This window comes from Phaseolus vulgaris, chromosome 11 (genome assembly GCF_051622355.1).
Source record: "Phaseolus vulgaris cultivar YP4 chromosome 11, ASM5162235v1, whole genome shotgun sequence".
Lineage (NCBI taxonomy): Eukaryota > Viridiplantae > Streptophyta > Magnoliopsida > Fabales > Fabaceae > Phaseolus > Phaseolus vulgaris.
Window position 1 is genome coordinate 23,086,387 of NC_143508.1, and position 23,002 is coordinate 23,109,388.

Here is a 23,002-nt window from a genome sequence, read left to right on the forward strand (position 1 = left end):
CCAAAAGGAGGCGAAGAAGTGTTATGAAAACAGCCTAAAAAACAAGAAATCTGTATGCCACGTAACCACAGCGCTGCCCCTTGGTGTGGAGCCTGAGCAGGAAAATCGGCGAGTTGTGGATACGGCGTTGGAGGTGGTCGTCGAGGGCGATGTGCCAATGGAGGATACCGAGGCGAGGTTCGAGAGTGCCGCTCGGGTGGAGGAAGAGACAAACTTCCCGGAGACTGCCAGGGAGTCAGGTATCGCGAGGGCGCTGATCGCCAGCGAGAAGAGGCCTCAGCTAGTGGAGGAGTGGCTTGAGAAGAGGATCAACGACAAGACGTTTAAACTGGGGAAAACCTTAGATAGCGAGACACAAGACCAAATCGCCATGGTGATAAGTAGACACCTGAATGCATTTGCATGGTCTGCTTCAGACATGCCGGGAATTGACCCCGATTTCTTGTGCCATCGTTTAGCAATGGATCCCCAAGTCAGGCCAATCCGCCAGAGAAGGAGAAAGTTCAACGAGGAAAAGAGACAGGCGATCAAGGACAAAACGCAGAAACTCCTTGCAGTAGGCCACATCAGGGAGATCCAGTATCCAGAATGGCTCGCCAACGTCGTTCTGGTCAAGAAGAGCAGTGGGAAATGGCGGATGTGCGTTGACTTCACAAATCTGAATAAGGCCTCTCCAAAGGATTCTTATCCTTTTCCAAGTATAGACGCCCTGGTAGACAGTGCATCAGGGTGCAAGTTGCTCAGTTTTTTGGATGCCTTCTCAGGATACAACCAAATTAAAATGCACCCCATGGATGAGGAAAGGTCATGCTATTTCTACAAGGTGATGCCCTTCGGGCTGAAGAATGCGGAGGCCACGTACCAGAGGCTAATGGACAAGGTGCTCGCCCCTATGCTCGGGAGGAATGTGCAGGCATATGTTGACGACATGGTCGTAACATCCTTGGAAAAGAGCAGGCACGTCGCTGATCTGGAAGAGTTGTTCGTTACGATAACCAAGTACAAGTTGAAACTGAATCCTGAGAAGTGTATTTTCAGAGTGGAGGCAGGGAAATTTCTGGGATTCCTCTTGTCGGAGAGGGGAATCGAAGCAAACCCCGACAAATGTGCCGCCATTCTGGCGATGAGGAGTCCTGCCACTGTGAAGAAGGTGCAGCAGCTCACGGGACGGATGGTCGCTCTGTCCCGATTCGTATCTACCAGTGGAGAGAAGGGCCACCCGTACTTCCAATGCTTAAAGTGGAATAACAGGTTTGTCTGGACAAAGGAGTGTGAAGAAGCTTTTGTGAAGCTCAAAGAATACTTGGCGAGCCCACCGGTTCTGTGCAAACCTCAAGCGGCAACGCCCCTCAGGTTATACTTTGCCATAACTGATAGGGCGATAAGTGTGATGCTCGTCCAAGATCAAGATCAGGTCCAGAAACCCATCTATTTTGTTAGCAAGGTGTTGCAGGGCCCAGAGGTGAGGTATCAGGCCTTAGAGAAGGCGGCGCTGGCGGTTGTATTTTCGGCGAGGAGGCTGCGCCATTACTTCCAGAGCTTTACAGTGTTGGTAATGACTGACTTACCCATCCAGAAGGTTTTGAAGAAACCGGATGTAGCTGGGAGGATGGTGAAATGGGCGGTGGAGTTGTCAGAATTCAACATCAAGTATGAGCCCCGGGGACCGATCAAGGGGCAAATCTTCGCTGACTTCGTTGTCGAGCTATCATCCGAAAGAGTGCAGAACCCCGGGGATGATTTTCGTTGGGTACTCTCGGAGGATGGGTCGTCTAACCAGCTGGGTAGCGGGGCTGGAGTTATTTTGGAGGGACCCAACGGTGTGTTGATAGAGCAATCTCTGAGGTTCGCCTTTAAAGCAAGCAACAATCAAGCGGAGTGTGAGGCTTTGATCGCCGGTATTCTATTGGCAAAGGAGATGGGAGCAAAAGTGCTGATGGCCAAGAGTGATTCGTTGTTGGCCACTGGGCAGGTAACCGGCGAGTTTCAGGCCAAAGATCCAGCAGGAGTGACGAAGATGACTCAAGTTTGCGCTATCCATGAGCCAGATACATGGATAACGCCCTACCAGCGCTATATGGCGGATGGCGTGCGCCCAATGGACTCGACAAAGGCCAGAAAGATAAAGAAGAACTCCAGCAAGTTCACCCTCATCGATGGCGAGTTGTACAGGTTTGGTTTTACGCACCCTCTTCTGGTGTGTGTACACAGGGAGAAGTGCGTGAGAATCATGGCTAAGCTTCACGAGGGGATCTGTGGGAGTCACATCGGGGGTCGAGCTTTGGCAACAAGGACCCTCCGTGCAGGTTATTATTGGCCCACGACGAGAGAAGATTGCAAGAGATATGCCCAGCGTTGTAAGCAATGCCTGCAACACGCCGATTGGCACAAGGCGCCCCAGAGGAGCTAAAGTCGATTTACAGCCCCTGGCCGTTCCATACGTGGGGAATCGATATTCTGGGACCTTTTCCTTTGGCGATCAGGCAGATGAAGTATTTGGTTGTGGCGATCAAGTACTTCACGAAGTGGATTGAAGCGAAACCAGTAGCCCAGATCACCGGACACAAGATTCAGAGTTTTGTGTGGAAGAACATTGTGTGCCGATTTGGCATGCCCAAGCGCTTGGTATCAGATAATGGGACTCAGTTTGCAAGCCACCTGTTGAAGAAGCTGTGTGGGGATGTTGGGATTCAGCAGGTGTTTGCTTCTGTGGAGCACCCACAAACGAACGGCCAAGTGGAGTCAGCCAACCGGGTCTTGTTGAGAGGGCTGAAGAGGAGGTTGGAGAAGGACAAAGGGTCTTGGGCTGAAGAGGTCCCCCATATAGTATGGGCGTACCATACCACTGAGCAATCGGGAACCCACGAAACCCCGTTTAGTTTGGTGTATGGGTGTGACGCGATGATTCCAGTTGAAACTCAGGAAAGCTCGCCGAGATTCCAAAACTTTGTGGCGGAAGACTCGAACGAAGAAAGGAGAATGAACTTGGATTTGCTGGATGAGGTCAGGGAGGAAGCGCGGGTGAAGGCCGAGACAGTAAAGAGAAGAGTTGAGCGTAAGTACAACTCCAAGATAAGGCCGAGGCAGTTCAGAGATGGTGACTTGGTGATGAGGAAGGCCCACCAGTACGAGATGGAGAACAGATTGTCACCCAAGTGGACAGGACCGTTCAAAATAACCGAAGCACTCGGGAACGACGCCTACCGCTTGGAGACGCTGGAAGGAGGGGCGATTCCTCGCACTTGGAACGCCACCCATCTCAAGTTTTACTACAGTTAAGGCATTGTAAGTAGCAATTAACTCGAACAGTTTAAGATGTATCAGTTTAAACAATATTTCAAGGGGGCAGTCTTTTTTCCCTAAGGAGGGTTTTTAACGAGGCCACCCAATAAAGAAGGTTTCGAAGTTTATCGAAGTTTCCCAGTTATTAAGTTTGCATGCTCATCGTTTTCTAAGTTTTCGGAAAGAGACTTTATCGCCTTTGTGTAGTTTTAAACAATGGTGAATCCAAATCGCATGCATCCAGTACAAATTTTTCGAAGTATGAAGTTTTAAACCCTCATCGCCACCTGGCGATCGGAGGTGCAAGATAAAGTTTTAAGTCCTCATCGCCACATTGCGATCGGAGGCACAAGAATAAAGTTTTTTAAGTCCTCACCGCCACCCGGCGATCGGAGGCACAAGTATAAAATTTTCTGACCGCCATCTGGCGAGAAAGAGATTGAAAAGACCTCCTCGCCTCGAGCGAGTGTAGGCAAGAAAGAGATTGAAAAGACCTCCTCGCCTCGAGCGAACGTATGTGAGAAAAGATTAAAGTCCTCCTCGCCCTGAGCGAGTATAGGCAAGAGCAGATCATAAGACCTCTTTGCGTAAGCAAATTGAGGCAAGTTGAAAGTCCCAGTGCATCCAGGGGAGGAGGAGATGTAACCCCTGGGCAAGTTGAGGCATCAGGAAAAGTCTTTCTCACCCTCGAGAGAGTTCAGGCAAGATAAAGCTGAAAAGTCAAGGGTGTTAATGATCTTAACTATGGGAAAGGAGGGTCAGTGAAAACGCCTTTCCCCTTGAGTGAAACATCAATATTGACCTAGTAAGACCAGTTAAAAAAGTGGTTAAAAGGTGGTTGGGGGAGGTTCACGGAGGACACCTCACCACCTAAATCATTGTTCTAAAACTCAGGGAGGTATAGAAGGATCCGAAAGGCGGCTCTACCCCCAGATGATGGGACAATGATTTAAGCTATCTCAAGTTAAAGACTCGGGGAAGGTAGAGGGAGATCCGAAAGGCAGCTCTCCTTCCAGATGAGCAAAGATGAAGTCATGAGGTGGCCCCGCAGGGGACGTTTTCAGTTAAAGGAAAATGGCGTCGCCAAAGGCCCATGGCTTTGAGATCGAAATAGAAAGAGGATCACACGGCGAGAGCCAGATCAGCGAAGTTTTGGGCGATAACGTAGAAATACGCTTGTCCTTTGGCAGATCGGGCGAGTGAGATTTCAGATACTAAGATCAACCTACGCCTTTTTGCCAAGTAAGTGATTTAGCGTTAAACGTTATTGCTACAGATTAACCGTTTGTTTAAGTCAAGGTGATTTCCAGAGAATTAAGTACCAATTTGTGCAAAGTGCATTTGGTTGAGTAAAAACCAGCCAGTCAAACCAGGTGATCGCACAACAGATAAATTAGAAGACCACATATATATACACATGTATATCAAACAGTTTAAGCAGAGTGAAAGTTATTACGTACAAGTCAAAATTAGATACATGAATTCCAAAGATACAAGAGTTTCAAAGGCGGTAAATTTGAAGTGGCAGATGGGAGCAACAGTTAAGTTGGAGGCATGATCTTGCCATCCACCACTTCATTGTACACCGAAAACTCTGAGAGGTCAAGGTCGGGAAATTTGCAAGCGAACTACTCCAAAGCCGGAGGTAAGAACTTGGGCAGCTTCAAGCTGAAGCTTGTCGTTCTTCGCCTTGAACCCACTGTTCTCTTCACGAACCTGGGTAAGTTCAAGCTCGAGCTCTTCGACCTTCTTGGACCCGCCGTTTTCTTCGCGAACTTGGGCAAGCTCGGTAGCAGTTTCGCTCAGGTCTTTGGAGGCTTTGTCCCGATCTTGTTTGACTTTCCCCAGGAGGGTCTCCCTCTCAATCGACCTTTTCTCCAGCTTGGCCATCTGTTCAGCGTCGTTCTTCCGGGCCTCCTCCAACGTTGCAATTTTCTCCCTCATAGGGACAAGCTTGCTCTCCAACTTGACGACGTCCTGAGTTCTTGAGTGTTACTCTTAGTATTTGGTGGTTCAGTCGCTGACTTGGGCGTCGGAGCATGGTCGGCCGCAGCGGCGCCGTTCTGTTCTTTTGCAGGTTCTTGAGGTGAATCGCGGTGAAAGACGGAGGCTGACACGGCGCAGAAGTCGATCCAAGTTTGACGAGGCAAAGCTCCAGCGTTCTGGTCAACAGGCAGGATCATCAGGCGCCCATCATGGGGCCGTGTAAAACCTGTTCCCATCCACAGCGTGAGTTCTTGGAGGTTTTTGCAGTTTCTGCGTGGTTGTGTGCTGGTGCAACCATTGTCCGCTGTTCATCTAGGTTTTGTTCGGTAATTTCGTGTTTTCCACCGTTCGTTTGGGTTTTTGTTCGGTGAGGTGAAGTTTTCTGCTGCTTACGCGAGATTTGTTCGGTGAGATCTGAGTTCTTTGGCTCGTTTGGATTTTCGTGGAAGAAGTGCTGGTTTTTGGTGGAGTTGCGGGTTTCTGTGGAGGTTTTCTGTGTTCTTGAGGTTTCCTTCGAAGTTTTGCGATGTTCTGACCGATTGATCGCTGAATCGATCGTCGCTGAAGGAGGTGTTGTTCAGTGCACTCTGTGATTTGCCAAGTTTTCATGAGAAAAATGACAAGCAACCGTTCAAGTCCAGTTGCGCCCGTTGCTGCTGAAGGCGCCATGACTATGGCGCAAATGGTGGAAATCATGCGTTCGTTGCAGGCGAATGTGGAAGCCTCGCGTATAGAGCAGGCGAGAATGCATGAGGACCTGGTCGCCTCTTGGGCCAGGAATGACGAGCTTAGCAAAGTGATTGAAGAGCTGCGTCAAGCTCTTCAGGAGCAGCGAGGGCGTCCAGTCGCTGAAGAGGTCGCGCCGTCAACGCCGCCTCGCGTTTTTCCTATGCCTTTCACTCAGGCGATTACCGACACGCCTATCCCTGCGAGTGTGGTACCTGTGAAGGCTGTTTTCACCGGCGTGGAGGATCCTGAAGCTCATCTCACCACGTTCCATACGCAGATGATGCTGTCAGGAGGATCAGACGCCGTGTACTGCAAGATGTTTGTGAGCACACTCCAGGGAACGGCGCTGGAATGGTTTGTGAGCCTGCCTACAGGTCACATAACCAACTTCCAACAGTTTTCGAAGATCTTCGTTGAGCAGTACATCGTGAATAAGGCACCGCCCAGGGTGTCTTATGATTTGTTCGATATAAGGCAGTATCAGGGAGAGTCCCTCAGGGACTACCTGAATCGTTTTGGGGAGCAGATGGTCCGCTCGCCGGCCAAAGATGAAGAGATGCTGGTCTACGCATTAAAGAAGGGCGTGCTGCCGGGACCATTCTGCGAGGCATTGATCAGGGCTCACCCTGCCGCATTTGCTGAGGTCAGGCGACTTGCGGTGGCCCACATCGCCGATGAGAGTGAGGTCGCCGAGAAGAGGGGAAGCGTGGCTCCCGCCAGGCCACGTGCCCAGACCAGGATCCAGCCACAGAGGGTGCTGGAGACAGCGGCGGCTAGAAGGGATCAGAGGACTCGCCATCCTTACGATCCAAGGAAGAACAAGGGCAGGGGCCAAGGGCGCCCTCAACCAGCACGCCGGGAGTACAATCGCCCGCCTAAGCACAAGTTTGTCATGGGATTGGCGGACCTGATCGCCATTCCCAATATATCAGCTAGGTTGAAAGCGCCCGAGAAGGTGGGCGACAAGGTGCTGGGACCAAAGCCAGACGCCTGGTGTGAGTTCCACCAGGGCTTTGGCCACACCGTGGATTCGTGCTTGGCTTTAGGATACCAGCTCGACGATCTGGTCAAGAGCGGGTTCCTAAACGACTACTTGCTAGATAGAAGGACGGGGGGCGCGTCGAGCTCCCAACCAGCAGGTGGAGAGGCTCAGCAGCACGAGATGCCTACCCACGGGGAAATCCACACCATTGCAGGAGGTTTCTCGGGTGGTGGATGCACCGCATCACAGAGGAAGAAGTACGCGAGGTCTGTGATGATGGTAGATATGTTTGAGGACCACTCGCCGGATGTGGACATTACCTTCACCAAGCAAGATCTTCGGGACGTTGTGCCTCATGACAACGATCCCATAGTCATCTCGCTGATCACAGCAGGAAGGAAGGTCCACAGGGTTCTGGTGGACCAAGGAAGCTCGGCAGACGTGATGTTCTGGCCGACTTTCACGCAGTTGGAGCTACCCCTTGACCAGCTAAGGCCTTATGGAGGGTGTTTATATTGTTTCCCTGGTGACCAGGTGGAGGTCAGGGGGTACATCGAGTTGAGGACTACGTTTACAGATGAGGCGGGTTCGAGAACAGAGAAAATCAAATACCTTGTTGTAAACGCCCCTTCAGCATACAACATTCTGCTAGGAAGACCCACGCTCAACAGGATAGGCGCTATACCGTCGACCCGGCACATGAAGGTGAAGTTGCCGTCTATGGAGTGGGTGGTGATCACCATAAAATCCGACCAGAAAGAAGCGAAGAAGTGCTATGAGAATAGCCTGAAAAACAAGAGGTCGGTGAGTTACGTGACAACCACCCCGCCTCCTGGTGTGAAGCCCAGATCGACGGTAATAGAAGAGACCGCCGGAAGAGACGTAGTGACGGTGGACGCTGAGCTGGGGGAGGGGAATGCCGGTTTAGAAGAAGAAGAGGCAAGGAATCGCCCTGAGGAAGCGAGGGAGCTGGGAATCACCAGGGCGGTGATCGCCAGAGAAACCAGGCCAAGACCTGTCGAGCAGTGGCTCGAGAGAGAAATCGGAGGAAAGATCTTCAAGCTGGGAAGATCTCTGGAGGTCGAGCTCTAGGACCAGATCGCCAAGGTGATAGAGCGGCATCTGGATGCGTTTGCATGGTCCGCTTCTGACATGCCCGGGATTGATCCCGACTTCTTGTGCCATCATTTGGCGATGGACAACCAGGTGACACCAGTACGACAGAGGAGAAGGAAGTTCACTGAGGAGAGGAGGCAGGCGATCAGGGACGAAACACAGAAACTCCTCGCTACAGGCCACATCAGGGAAGTCCAGTACCCTGAGTGGCTGGCCAATGTCGTGCTGGTGAAGAAGAGCAACGGGAAATGGCGCATGTGCGTCGACTTCACCGATTTGAACAAGGCTTGCCCAAAGGATTCGTACCCTTTGTCAAGCATAGACGCCCTGGTGGACAATGCTGCAGGGTGTAAGTTGCTGAGTTTGCTGGATGCCTTCTCGGGGTATAACCAGATCAAGATGCATCCCATGGACGAAGAGAAGACTGCCTTCATGACCGAGAGATCGTGCTACTGCTACAAGGTGATGTCGTTTGGGCTGAAGAACGCGGGGGCCACGTACCAGAGGCTGATGGATCGAGTACTTGCACCCATGCTGGGAAGGAATGTGCAAGCGTACGTGGATGACATGGTCGTGACCTCACCAGAGAAAAGCAAGCACGTTGCGGACTTGGAGGAGTTGTTCACTACGATCGCCAAGTTTAGGTTGAAGCTGAATCCGGAGAAGTGCGTTTTTGGCGTGGAGGCTGGGAAGTTCTTGGGTTTCCTTTTAACTAAAAGAGGAATAGAGGCCAACCCGGATAAGTGTGCGGCCATCTTGGCGATGAGGAGCCCGGCCACTGTGAAGGAAGTACAACAGCTTACAGGTCGGATGGCCGCCTTGTCTCGGTTCGTGTCAGCTAGCGGGGAGAAGGGCCATCCATATTTTCAGTGCTTAAGGCGGAATAACAAGTTTGCTTGGACGAAGGAGTGTGAGGAAGCCTTCGTCAAGCTTAAGGAATATCTGGCGAGCCCGCCGGTTTTGTGCAAACCGCTGGTGGGAACCCCTCTCAGGTTGTATTTTGCTGTAACTGAGAGGGCGGTGAGTGTGGTGCTCGCCCAGGACCAAGATCAGGCTCAAAAGCCTATTTATTTTGTTAGTAAGGTGCTGCAGGGCCCCGAAACGAGGTATCAGGCCCTGGAGAAGGCTGCACTGGCAGTAGTCTTTTCGGCGAGGAGGTTACGCCACTATTTCCATAGCTTCACGATACTGGTGATGACCGACCTGCCCATCCAGAAGGTCTTGAAGAAGCCCGATGTTGCGGGAAGGATGGTGAAGTGGGCAGTGGAGCTGTCGGAGTTTGATATTAAGTATGAGCCCCGAGGCCCGATCAAGGGGCAGATCTTCGCAGACTTCGTGGTCGAGCTCTCGTCTGAAGCAGCACGAGTTGAAGGGGATGATTTCCGTTGGGTGCTTTCGGTGGACGGATCGTCGAACCAGCAGGGTAGCGGTGCTGGAGTCATCTTGGAGGGACCCAACGGCGTGCTGATCGAACAATCTTTGAGGTTTGCCTTCAAAGCCAGCAACAATCAAGCAGAGTATGAGGCGCTAATCGTCGGTATCTTGCTGGCCAAGGAGATGGGAGCCAGGGTGCTGATGGCTAAGAGTGACTCACTGTTAGTCACGGGACAAGTAACAGGCGAGTTCCAGGCTAAAGATCCACAAATGGCGGCTTACCTGGAGTATGTACAGGAATTGAAGAGTTCCTTTGCCTCCTTTGAAGTGGTGCATGTGCCCAGAGAGCAGAATGCCCGAGCTGACTTGCTAGCTAAGCTCGCCAGTTCAGGCAAGGGGGGTAGGCAGAGGACGGTGATTCAAAAAACTCTGAAGACGCCGAGAGCATTTGTAGCAGATCACCTGGTTCTTCAGATAAGCAAGTCGACGGAGAAAACGGCGAGGAGTCACAGATCCCTGACTCAAGAGACTTTGAGGTCGCCAAGAATAAGAGCATGTCGGGGGGAGAGGGTGAACATGACGCAAGTCTGCGCTACGCATGACCCAGACACCTGGTTAACACAGTACAAGCGGTGCCTGGCGGATGGCCTTCTCCCGCTGGATCCGACAGAAGCTAGGAAGATAAAGAAGAATTCTAGCAAGTTCACAATGATTGATGGCGAGCTGTACAGGTTTGGGTTCACTCACCCGCTCCTGGAATGTGTGCATGGCGATAAATGTACGAGAATTATGGCAGAGCTCCATGAGGGGATATGCGGAAGCCACGTCGGGGGTCGAGCTCTGACCGCAAGGACTCTCCGCGCAGGTTACTACTGGCCAACGATGAGAGAAGATTGCAAGAAGTATGCGCAGTACTGCAAGCAATGCCAGCAGCACGCCGACTGGCACAAGGCGCCTCCCGAGGAGTTGAAGTCGATTTACAGCCCTTGGCCGTTTCATACATGGGGAATCGACATCCTGGGACCGTTTCCCCTGGCGATCAGGCAGATGAAGTACTTGGTGGTGGCGATTGAATATTTTACCAAGTGGATCGAAGCAGAACCAGTGGCCCAGACTACCGCACATAAGATCGAGGGTTTCGTGTGGAAGAATATTGTGTGCCGGTTTGGTGTGCCCAAGCGCCTGGTGTCGGACAATGGGATTCAGTTTGCAAGTCACCTGTTGAAGAAGCTGTGCGAAGGGGTGGGAATTCAACAAGTATTTGCATCCGTTGAGCACCCTCAGACGAATGGCCAAGTAGAGTCAGCCAATCGGGTGTTGCTAAGAGGTTTGAAGAGAAGGCTAGAGAAAGCCAAAGGAAGTTGGGCTGAGGAGGTACCCCGTATAGTCTGGGCGTACCACACCACCGAGCAGTCAGGAACCCATGAGACCCCGTTCAGCTTGGTCTATGGGTGCGACGCAATGATTCCAGTGGAGATCCAGGAGAGCTCGCCGAGATTCCAAAACTTCGTGGAGGAAGACTCGAATGAGGAGAGAAGGTTGAACCTGGACCTACTGGATGAGGTCAGGGAAGAGGCGAGATTGAAAGCTGAGACAGTGAAGAGAAGGATTGAACGAAGATATAACTCGAAGGTGATGCCAAGATAGTTCAGAGAGGGCGACATGGTGATGAGGAAAGCCCACCAGTACGAGATGGAGAATAAGTTGTCGCCTAAGTGGACGGGACCGTTCAGAATAACCGAGGCGCTCGGGAACGGCGCCTACCGCTTAGAAACATTGGAAGGAGGGGCGATTCCTCGCACTTCGAACGCCACGCACCTCAAGTTATATTACAGTTAAGAACTTTGTAAGTAAAACAAACACGAAGAGCTTTACAATGTTTCTGTTAAAACAGTTTGAAGGGGGCACTCTTTTTTCCCTAAGGAGGGTTTTTAATGAGGCCACCCAATAAAGAAGAGTTTTCGAAGCTTAAAGTTGTTTTAGATTGCATGCTTGTTGTTTTCCGAAAGTTTTGAAGAAAAACCTTGTCACTTATATGTGATTTAAGGCAAGTTAAAGATATATTGCATGCTTTCTAAAAAGTTTCTAAGTCCCCATCGTCTTTCGGCGATTGGCGGCATCAGTTAAAGTTAAAGTCCTCATCGTCTTTCGGCGATCGGAGGCACCAGTTAAAAGACCTCAACGCCCTCGCGCGTCCTGAGGCGAGATAAAGACCTCCTCGCCGTCGAGCGAGTGCATGCGAGGAAGAGCGAAAAGTCCTCAGTGTTTCTGGGGGAGAGAAGATGTAACCCCTGGGGCAATGTAGAGGCATCAGTGAAAAGTCCTCAGTGTTTCTGGGGGAGAGAAGATGTAACCCCTGGGGCAATGTAGAGGCACCAGCAAAAAGTCCTCAGTTTTTCTGGGGGAGAGAAGATGTAACCCCTGGGGCAATGTAGAGGCACGAGTTAAAGACCTTCTCGCCGATGAGTGAGTTCAGGCGAGTTAAAGACCTTCTCGCCGATGAGCGAGTTCAGGCAAGAGAAAATCCTTCTCATCTTGAATGAGTTCAGGTATGGTGTGAAGGGTGGAAGAAGTTTGGAGAGTGGCTAAGGTAGGTTCGAAGAGAACGCCTAGCCGCCCGGTCTCTTGTTCTGAAGCTCAGGGAGGTAGAGAAGGATCCGAAAGGCGCCTCTACCCCCAGATAAAGGAACAATGGCCAAGTTGTGAAGCCAGGAGGGAGCTGATATCGCCAAGAGTCTTTGGCGACCGGGAGAAATTCAAGCAATAGCGAGAAAGTCAAGACCCGTTTTGATAAGGCAGATCAGATGAGCGGTGTCTTAAGCCATTAGTTGAGTTGAAGTTCGTTGTTTGAAGAGCGATTTTACGCTAAGGTTCATTACCTTGAAGTTACAAGTTGTTAAAATGTTATTGTTCGAAAGCTGATGGTTCGAAGCGGTTAAGTATACAATTGCGCTTACAAAGTTACTAAGTTTATTTCTTTGAAGTAAATTATACAAGAAGAGATAAAGAATACAAAGAAGTTATAAGAAGAAGCGCAAAGACTTTATCATAAAGTAAACATCAGTTCAAGGTACATATACAGAAAAAGGGAAAGTCTATTACAATTATGTGTAAGGGGAAAGCATAAGAATCGTGGATGGAGGGAAGCAATCAGTCTTCAGAAGGAACAACCTTCCCGTCCACCACCTCGTTGTTAAGAGACACCATGGAAAGATCCAAGTCGGGATACAGGCAGGCGAATTGTTCCCGGGCAACCTCGAATCCAGCAGCAAGAATCTGGGCGGAGCTCAGCTCAAGTTCTTCAATCTGTTTCTTTAGCCCCTCGTTCTGCTGCTTCAGCTCTTCAGCTTGTTTCTTGAGTTCTTCAATTGTTTCCGAGCTTGAAGAAGGTCTTCAGTAACCTTCTTGGATTCCGCCTGCACCTGGGCCAGCTCTGCGGCGATCTTCCCGTTTTCCTCGTTGGCTTCGGCGAGCTTGGCCATGGTGTCGTCTCTCTCCTTTTCCACCTTCCCCAAGAAGACCTCCCGATCTGCTGACCTTTTCTCGAGGTTTTTTACCTTGGCAGCATCTGCTTTGGTTAACGCCTCCAGGTCAGCTACTTTGACGCGATAGGGTACCAGCTTGCTCTCCAGCTCAATCTTCTCTTGAGCCAAGAGCTGCACCTTATGGCGTAGATCGGTGGCCTCCTTGCGCGCCACCCGGAGCTCAGTGCTCATAGCATCTTCCACTCGGGAGTGATCGATCTCGGCGAGCGTTAGATTGCAGGATAACCTCTCCGCCTCAATCCTTATGGAGCGATTCTCAGCTCGGAGTGTGAAGATGTCATCCTGGAGCTTCTTGGTGGAACTCTCCACAGCTTTAGATATGATGGAGGGGAAATCCTCCGCCATCATCTTCAGTTTTGCTGAAAAGGGCTCCCACACCCTTTTGACCTCAAGAGAGAGGTTTGCTTGTGGAGGCACCGGGGGGGCTTCTTGTTGGTTCTCGCCGCCACCTTCTTGAGTTGGTTGTGGAATGAGCGCTTCTTGGCGTGGTGGCGACGTCGGGGATTCAGTGATGATGATAGGTGAATTGTGGGCACCCTCATCCCCGACTGGTGCAGCATTTGCGGTTGAGGCGTTTGAAGGAGGACCCCCTCCAGCTGATACATAGGGCGTGGAGGCGCTCGGGGGGTTCTCCATGAAGTTGGGCTCGGCGGCCTCAATCACAGGAAGTGCGGACGCCAGAGGAACCGCTTGGACTGGCGAAGTGGGAGCTGGTGCAGGAAGCAGTGTTGGAGGTGGAGCTGGTGTGGAAGGTGGTGTTGATGTTGGAGGAGGAGGTGGAGCAGATGGTGACGAAGGCGTCACCCTCTTCCTCTTGATGATGAGGCCATCTTCAGTCGCCTCATCGTCTTCTCCTTCGTCCTCATGAACCACTTGAGGGGTTTTCCTCTTTGGTTTCCTAAGGACGAGCTTTTTGCGTTGATTAGCGGGCTGGGCCTCGGGAGGAGTTGGGCCTTTGGGTGGCGATCTGCCCTGTGCAGCGGCGATCTCCACCACTGAGTTTGGCACGGTTTGGGAACCCGACGCCAACCCGTGGGCTCGGGCGAGCGCCCTCAGTTCAGCTAGCTTTCCCTGGCCCAACATACGATCTGCATGATGCAAAGATACATGGGTTAGCTCAGAGAGAAAGATAAACGCATAAGTCAGTATGCAGCAAAAGCAGATAAGTGGTGCAGAAAATAAAACCAAAGTCTTGTGCACAACAGACAAGACGCCCAGAAACAGTTAGCAGAGGTAGTGTCAAGGTAATGACTTAGACGTTGAGGTGAGTTCTAACCTATGCGAACTTCGAGTTGATCTTCGAAGAACTCGAAGGAGATGAGCGTAGTGGTGAGGAAAGTAATATTGGCGTCTGCCATGCTTTTCCAGAAGAAGCACAAATCCTTGTCCAAAGCACCCATGCTGTCAGGACTCCTTGGCCTCCTGAAGCTTCCCTTGGACTCTTTATTCCCCTTGTTTACCCAATACAAGGGGAAGCCGTCGAGCAGCGAGGCGTCCTTGTCGTTTGGGCGCACCTGGACAAACTTGCCCTTCCAATCTTTGTAGGATTGCTGGAAGATAGAGAGGATCGACCTCCCAGCAATCCCGTTCAGACTCACCCACAGGCGATTTCCTGGGTGTTTGACTTTAAAGAGGAAGAGAAAGACGTCCACTGACGCTGGCAGCCCCAGATGGTCGCACATGATCTGGAACGCCCGCACGAATGCCCAGCTGTTGGGATGAAGCTGAGCAGCGGAGATGTCGAGCTCGGTCAGTACCTCCCTTTCAAAGCGAGTAAAGGGAAACCTAAGTTTCACCTTCTTGAACAGGGTGGTGTACATGAAGCAGAACAACCCGCCGTTGTTCCCTTTGTTGTCGGCGCACACTGGCACGTCGGGGGGGCAGGGTAGCACCACCATCTTGTCGTCGTGCTCCTTATGGAACGACAGGTGAGGCTCGTCCCCTTTCTTCAATCGAAGAACTGCCCCAGCAGAGTTTACTGAGGAGGTCTCCTTCAACAAGGTTGGGGTGGCCCATGGGTATAATTTTTTGAAGTCTGGGGAAGGAACGGAGGCTCCTCCGGCGACAGGTGGAGTAGCCTGAGCCAGGTTAGGGCGGGAGGGTGCAGGCCTCTCAGCCTGGGAAGAAGAAGCACCAGGTGCTCGCGGTGGGTTGTGTGCTTGAGATGAGGGGTTTCGTGACGAGGGAGGAGGATTTGGGGTGATCTTTGAGCGAGCCATCGTGGAAACTGAAAAAGGAAGAAGAAAAGAAAAGGTGATCAGGGTTCGCAGAGGCTGACTTGATCGTGAAAGAAGGGTGAAAAACGAACGAACGAAGGTTTGTTGTAACGAAGACGAAGCCCTAAGTTACGAGAAAGGAGAAATAGAAGAAACAGCCCACAGCGTATGCATCAGACAGTTAATGGATGATGCGAATCGGTTAAAATGCAGGAAAAATCAGTAGAAGAAGTAAAGGGAGTACCTTTTTATGATCGGAAGAACGATGAAGGAAGTTGATGATTCAAGGGGTTGGAGAACGTCGTGAGCTTTTGCAGAAGAAACTTGAAGCGTTTGAGAAAACGAAGAAGTGATGGAACAGTAGAAGAGAAATGGGTTTAAGGGTTTTTCGAATGGGTTTTGGAAGCGCAAACGGCAATTGAAGGTAACCGTTGATGAAGGCACGTGTCGAGCGATAGGGGGAGTGTTTGGTGGAGCGTCAGGAAAGCAGAAAGTACAACCGCTTGGAATTCTGCGCCAGCGCCACGTAGATCGGTACTGACGTGACTCCTTTAGTCTTTTCGCTGGACAAGTCTTCGCTTAAGACTGGGGGGCTTGTGTACCGCCCTGGTAGTCGGGAATGATGACGTGGCATCAAGCTATGGTATAGGCGTGTTGATGGGACGCCTGGTTGGCAGAAGGGAAGGAAGTCGGGGGGCTCGTGTAGTCGCCAGTTATTAAGTTGGCGTGCTCCGATCTCCAGCACACCAGAACCGGCGGTCACCGGGTTGAAGATGAAGTCGCCAGATGTAAACCCAGGCGACCAAGTGATTAGAGATCGCCGAAACAAGCAGATCATGAAGGCGGCCGACGAGACCATAGGGAAGGTGCGTACGAAGGCACCCGAACTCGCCATCCAGAAGAGATCACGCTCCAAGTCAACTATGCACTGAGTAGCATCATGCATAAGTAACTTAGCCAAAGGAGAGTCAGAAGTAGCGCCCAAGTCAAGGATGCTCCAGATGAAGGCACGTGTACAGCTGGATGCAAGCCACGTGTCCAGGTGTGTAACTGCCAGGAGAGAGAAAGTGTCCAGGTATATAAGAGTTTCCCAATGAACTTCTGAGGTACGCATGTTCAGATTGTCTTCTTTACGCTTGCGAGTTCTAGAGTATACTGAGAGAGAACTGGTTCACGGTTCCTTGAGAGTTCTTGAGTGTTACTCTTAGTATTTGGTGGTTCAGTCGCTGACTTGGGCGTTGGACTGTTCAAAATAACCGAAGCACTCGGGAACGACGCCTACCGCTTGGAGACGCTGGAAGGAGGGGCGATTCCTCGCACTTGGAACGCCACCCATCTCAAGTTTTACTACAGTTAAGGCATTGTAAGTAGCAATTAACTCGAACAGTTTAAGATGTATCAGTTTAAACAATTTTTCAAGGGGGCACTCTTTTTTCCCTAAGGAGGGTTTTTAACGAGGCCACCCAATAAAGAAGGTTTCAAAGTTTATCGAAGTTTCCCAGTTATTAAGTTTGCATGCTCATCGTATTCTAAGTTTTCGGAAAGAGACTTTATCGCCTTTGTGTAGTTTTAAACAATGGTGAATCCAAATCGCATGCATCTAGTACAAAGTTTTCGAAGTATGAAGTTTTAAACCCTCATCGCCACCTGGCGATCGGAGGTGCAAGTTAAAGTTTTAAGTCCTCATCGCCACATTGCGATCGGAGGCACAAGAATAAAGTTTTTTAAGTCCTCACCGCCACCTGGCGATCGGAGGCACAAGTATAAAATTTTCTGACCGCCATCTGGCGAGAAAGAGATTGAAAAGACCTCCTCGCCTCGAGCGAGCGTAGGCAAGAAAGAGATTGAAAAGACCTCCTCGCCTCGAGCGAACGCATGTGAGAAAAGATTAAAGTCCTCCTCGCCCTGAGCGAGTACAGGCAAGAGCAGATCATAAGACCTCTTTGCGTAAGCAAATTGAGGCAAGTTGAAAGTCCCAGTGCATCCAGGGGAGGAGGAGATGTAACCCCTGGGCAAGTTGAGGCATCAGGAAAAGTCTTTCTCACCCTCGAGAGAGTTCAGGCAAGATGAAGCTGAAAAGTCAGGGGTGTTAATGATCTTAAGTATGGGAAAGGAGGGTCGGTGAAAACGCCTTTCCCCTTGAGTGAAACATCAATATTGACCTAGTAAGACTAGTTAAAAAAGAGGTTAAAGGGTGGTTGGGGGAGGTTCACGGAGGACACCTCACCACCTAAATCATTGTTCTAAAACTCAGGGAGGTATAGAAGGATCCGAAAGGCGGCTCTACCCCCAGATGAGGGGACAATGATTTAAGCTATCTCAAGTTAAAGACTCGGGGAAGGTAGAGGGAGATCCGAAAGGCAGCTCTCCTTCCAGATGAGCAAAGATGAAGTCATGAGGTGGCCCCGCAGGGGACGTTTTCAGTTAAAGGAAAATGGCGTCGCCAAAGGCCCATGGCTTTGAGATCGAAATAGAAAGAGGATCACACGGCGAGAGCCAGATCAGCGAAGTTTTGGGCGATAACGTAGAAATACGCTTCTCCTTTGGCAGATCGAGCGAGTGAGATTTCAGATACTAAGATCAACCTACGCCTTTTTGTCGAGTAAGTGATTTAGCGTTAAACGTTATTGCTACAGACTAACCGTTTGTTTAAGTCAAGGTGATTTCCAGAGAATTAAGTACCAATTTGTGCAAAGTGCATTTGGTTGAGTAAAAACCAGCCAGTCAAACCAGGTGATCGCACAACAGATAAATTAGAAGACCACATATATATATACACATGTATATCAAATAGTTTAAGCAGAGTGAAAGTTATTACGTACAAGTCAAAATTAGATACATGAATTCCAAAGATACAAGAGTTTCAAAGGCGGTAAAGTTGAAGTGGCAGATGGGAGCAACAGTTAAGTTGGAGGCATGATCTTGCCATCCACCACTTCATTATACACCGAAAACTCTGAGAGGTCAAGGTCGGGAAATTTGCAAGCGAACTACTCCAAAGCCGGAGGTAAGAACTTGGGCAGCTTCAAGCTGAAGCTTGTCGATCTTCGCCTTGAACCCACTGTTCACTTCACGAACCTGGGTAAGTTCAAGCTCGAGCTCTTCGACCTTCTTGGACCCGCCGTTTTCTTCGCGAACTCGGGCAAGCTCGGCAGCAGTTTCACTCAGGTCTTTGGAGGCTTTGTCCCGATCTTGTTTGACTTTCCCAGGAGGGTCTCCTCAATCGACCTTTTCTCCAGCTTGGCCATCTGTTCAGCGTCGTTCTTCCGGGCCTCCTCCAACGTTGCAATTTTCTCCCTCATAGGGACAAGCTTGCTCTCCAACTCGACGACGTCCTAAAGCTTGTCGTGCAATTTCCAGCGCAGTTCAGCTTTGTCTTTGCGCAAGCTTCGGAGCTCTTCGTTGAGAGCGTTTTCAACCCACGAGAACTCCAAGCCTTGCATCATCATGTCGCACTTGATTTTCTAAGCTTCAGCTCTCGCAGTGCTCACCACTTCCTGATGGACGCGGTTATCGAGTTCGGACTTGTCCAAGGTTTCTTTTAGCCCTTCACCGACGATTTGGGGAAGACACTCGTCGACCATGGCGTTTAGGCGCACGGTGAAAGACTTCAAGGCTTCCTGGAGAGGAGCTGGAAGGCTTGGAGTTGTTGGAGGAGCTGAAGGTTGGTGCTCACCACCACCCTCGCAAGGTTGGATGGCGGGAGGAGCCTCGAGGCGTGGTGGTGAGGCGGGGAGTTCTGTTGCAGCCTGAGAGGAAGCTTGCGTATCAGCAAGTTGTTCAGGTGCAGCTTCAGCAACCGAGGCGTTCGAAGCAAGAACGTCCCCAACGGACTCGAAGGGCGTGGAGGCGCTGGGGGATTCTCGACGTAGTCAAGAGGGGCGACCTCAGCTGCTGGTTGTTTAGTTGCAACTCCCCTTTTTCTTTTGCAGATCAACCCGTCCTTGGTGCTCTCATCAGCTTCGTCGTCTGATACAACCCTGAGGGCCTTCCTCTTAGCCCTCTTGGGTAGTAATTTCTTCCGCTCAGGGGCGAGAAGAGCAGCGGCGTTAGACGGGCCAACTGGTGGAGGATTGCCTTGAGCAGCGGCGATCTCTGCAACCGAGTTTGGGACGGTTTGAGAGCCCGCCGCTAGATTGTGGAGCTTGGCTATGGAGCGCAGCTCAGCCATCCTTCCTTTTCCCAGCATCATATCTGCACAAAGAGGCCAACAATTACAAACCAGTATGCGCAGGAAGATGAGCAGTGTAAGTCAATGCATGGAATAAGTTAAGACTATGCACGAATCAGAACAACGACATCAAAGTAAAAAAATAGGGTGATCGGAATTCAAGCTAAGGGAACTCGGAATTAGGACTTAAAGACGAACCTATGTGAACGTCAAGTTGACTTTCGTGGAACTCATAGGCGATTATGGAGGAGGTGGACAAAGTCACGTTGGAGGAGGCAACTCCTTTCTAGAAATTGGATAAGTCTTTGTCGAGCTCCCCCATCTTCTCTGGCCCCCTAGCCCTCCTGAAGCTAGCCTCTTTCTTCCCCTTGTTCACCCAATACAAGGGGAATCCGTCGAGGAGGGTGGGGTCCTGATCGCTGCAGCAGACGTCCACGAATTTCCCTTTCCAGTCCTTATAGGATTGCTGGAAGATAGAGAGGATGGACCTCCCAGCAACCCCATTAAGGCTAACCCATAGACGATCACTTGGGTTCTTGGCCTCGAACAGGTAGAGGAACACGTCCACCGAAGCCGGATGTCCCAAGTGCGCACAGATGATTTGGTAAGCCCGGACGAACGCCCAGCCGTTGGGGTGAAGCTGGGCGGGGGCTATGTCAAGCTCAGTCAGAAGCTCCCTCTCGAAGCGAGTGAAAGGGAATCAGAGCTTGACTTTCTTGAACATTGTGGTGTAGACAAAGCAGAAGGGCTCGCCGTCGCTTCCCTGGTTGTCAGTGCAAATGGGTTCTTCGGGAGGGCAGGGGCGAACGGACACCTTGTCGTCGTGTTCTTTGCTGAAGGAAAGGTGAGTTGGATCACCTCTCTTGAGGCGATTGACGTCGACGTCGGTATTGATGAAGGAGGTCTCACCCAGCAAAGCTGAAGAGGCCCAAGGGTACAGTTGCTTGTAGTTTGGGAGGGGCCTTACAACTGCACTGGTGTGAGGTAGGTATGGCTACGGTTGACTAGGTCGAGAAGACGCAAGCCTCACGAACTGGCTCGAAGGGACGTTAGGATCCCTTGGTGGGTTGCGGGAGGAGGAAGGGTTGGCCCTACGAGTTTTCGTCGGAGGGTTTTGAGGAGATGGAGGAGGGTTTGGTGTAACTTTGGAGCGAGCCATCAGAAGAGCTGCAAAGAAAATGAAAAGGGAAGAGGTGAGAGTTTGAAAGCAGAGGGACCCAACAGAAAAGAAGAAGGCAGAGAGGACAAGGGGGGCTCGCAGAGAAAGGGCTAGAAACCCTAAGCGCAGAAAAAAGCGAAGCAAGGAAAAACATCCCACAACGTATGCTCCAGACAGTTAATGGATGATGCAAACCGATTAAAATGCAGCAAATATCAGTGGGAGTGAGAAAAAGGTTACCTTTTGATGATCAGAAGAGCGTTCAGTAAAAGATGTTTGAAGGAGTCGAAGCGTTCGTTGAAGTGTTTCGAGAGCTTGGAGTGAGGAAGAAGATAATGAAACAGTGAAGTGGCACGAATAATGGTCGTTGATGAGTCCACGTATCGAATGATCGGAGGGGTTGGTGAAATGTCAAATCAGTGAACAGTATGAGCGCCAACGCGCACGGCCACGTAGGTCGCCGAAAATTCAACCCTTTAGTCTTTTCGTTGAACAAGTCGCAACTCAAGACTGGGGGCTTGTGTACCGACCAAGTCATCGGGTGTGATGACGTGTCTAGCACGTGCTATGTGGGGCGTGCTCAACAGAACACGTGGACAAGAGAAAGATGAATAGTTTAGAAGTGAGCATAGTCGCCTATTCGTGGAACTGGCGTTCTATAGTAAACTTGGTCGGATGTCACCAGGGTTGTGTGTCGTCGACGTAGTAGATAATGGAAGATCAGGTGGTCTGACATCGCCACAGAGAGCACATCGCCGAATCTTCCAGTAAGCTTAGTTAAAGTTGCTGGAGGCTGAGAAGAGTAAGTTCAAGCGTATAAGTTTAGTAAGATGATTGTTGCACCGACATGGGGCGTGAAGGTCGTGTGGGTTGAAGGGAACAACTTGCCCATCAGCGACAGGATTCCCAGAGTGGACATTCGTTGGTGGCAAGGTTTCCTCAGCTAGAACATGCATGGCGTAGCAATAAGGAGGGTGCCACTTGCGACAAGCGATGTCACAGAGATGGTGCACTTTGTTGCATCCGATACTCACCTAGTCAAGTGGTGTTCCAGAGTGTATTACGTGCTAGATTACTCCTTGAATAGGAGACTTAGCCGCACGACTGGTTACTACACAAAAATAACGCTCAAGTTACCCTAGCCCAGATGACGATGCGTGTAGGGTTGGATGCTACCTGTTACCCCAACCCAGATGATGACACGTGTAGGGTTGGATGTAATATAAGAAATGACGCTCGGGTTACCCTAGCTCAGATGATGACACGTGTAGGGCTGGGTACTACCTGCTACCCCAGCCCAGATGGTGACACGTGCAGGGTCGGATGCGAGCCACGCGTCCAAAGCATAACTGCCTGGAGAGAGAAAAAACCTAGCTATAAAGGTAAACTTAACAAAATTTGCAGAGGTATGTTTTTCATTACGGCTCATTATTTTGGGTTGAGTGCACTTTAGTACGGTTCTGCAGAGTATAGTTTTCTCTCAGTTTTTGGGTGTTCTTGTCATTGACTTGAGCGTCGGAGCGCCATCGGCGGTAGAGGCGCCACCTTGTGTTTTTCAGGTTCTCAGAGAGGCTATCTGTGGTGTGGACTTGAAGGGCACGTGGTGTCAAGCTGGTGAGGAAGATCGTGACGAGGCAACGCTCTTACGCTTGGTCAACCGGCAGGATCAAAACTGTTGCCTAAACCTAAGCCCACAGCTGCATATTCCATGTCTGGAAAAGTGTTTCCAAAGCATTGCCTAAAGTTACGACAACACTTTTCCTACTTTAGAAAATGCTTTTTAGATGTTGTCTAAGGTAAAAAATGGTGTAGTGTCAGTAGACAAGTGCTTCCATTTTATATTATTGTTGCCCCCACATAGCGTAAAACCTTTCACTATCTACTATTTCCAAATTGGTTTATTATCATACTGCCTCATCCCCTTCCTCATTTATAAGTTCCTTAAAATATCTCCATTTAATTGGTCTCCCTGTATGATGCAATCCGGCTTTGTAGCCTTGCATGCTTTTTTGTGTAGATATTGTTCTTCAATATTTTTTATTTGAATTTCTTCGATGGAAAGATTAAATTTTAAAGATAGAAATAAGTTGAATCTAAATGAAGTAAGACCAACACTTAGTTTTTAGAGTGAGTTTTACTCAACACTATTAGGAGGAGTCTAGCTAAAAGACAACTCTAGGTAGAACTTTGACAAGTAGAAGTGTCACAAAATTTGAGAGCAATTCTTTATCAAATCAAAGTTGAAAATACGTGGACAAGAAACTTCTATTTATAAGAGAGAAAAACTTGCAAGGCAAGCATCTCAATCAAAAATCCTCTCAAATGATAAGTGTCGCCTCCTTATTTGCGCAAATCCTCTCTATTTGTCCTTTCTTTTTCGACTATCTACTCTCCCCGGCTAAGCCGACAAGAGAGAGTGAGGAGGTCGTTACGTGAGCGTTA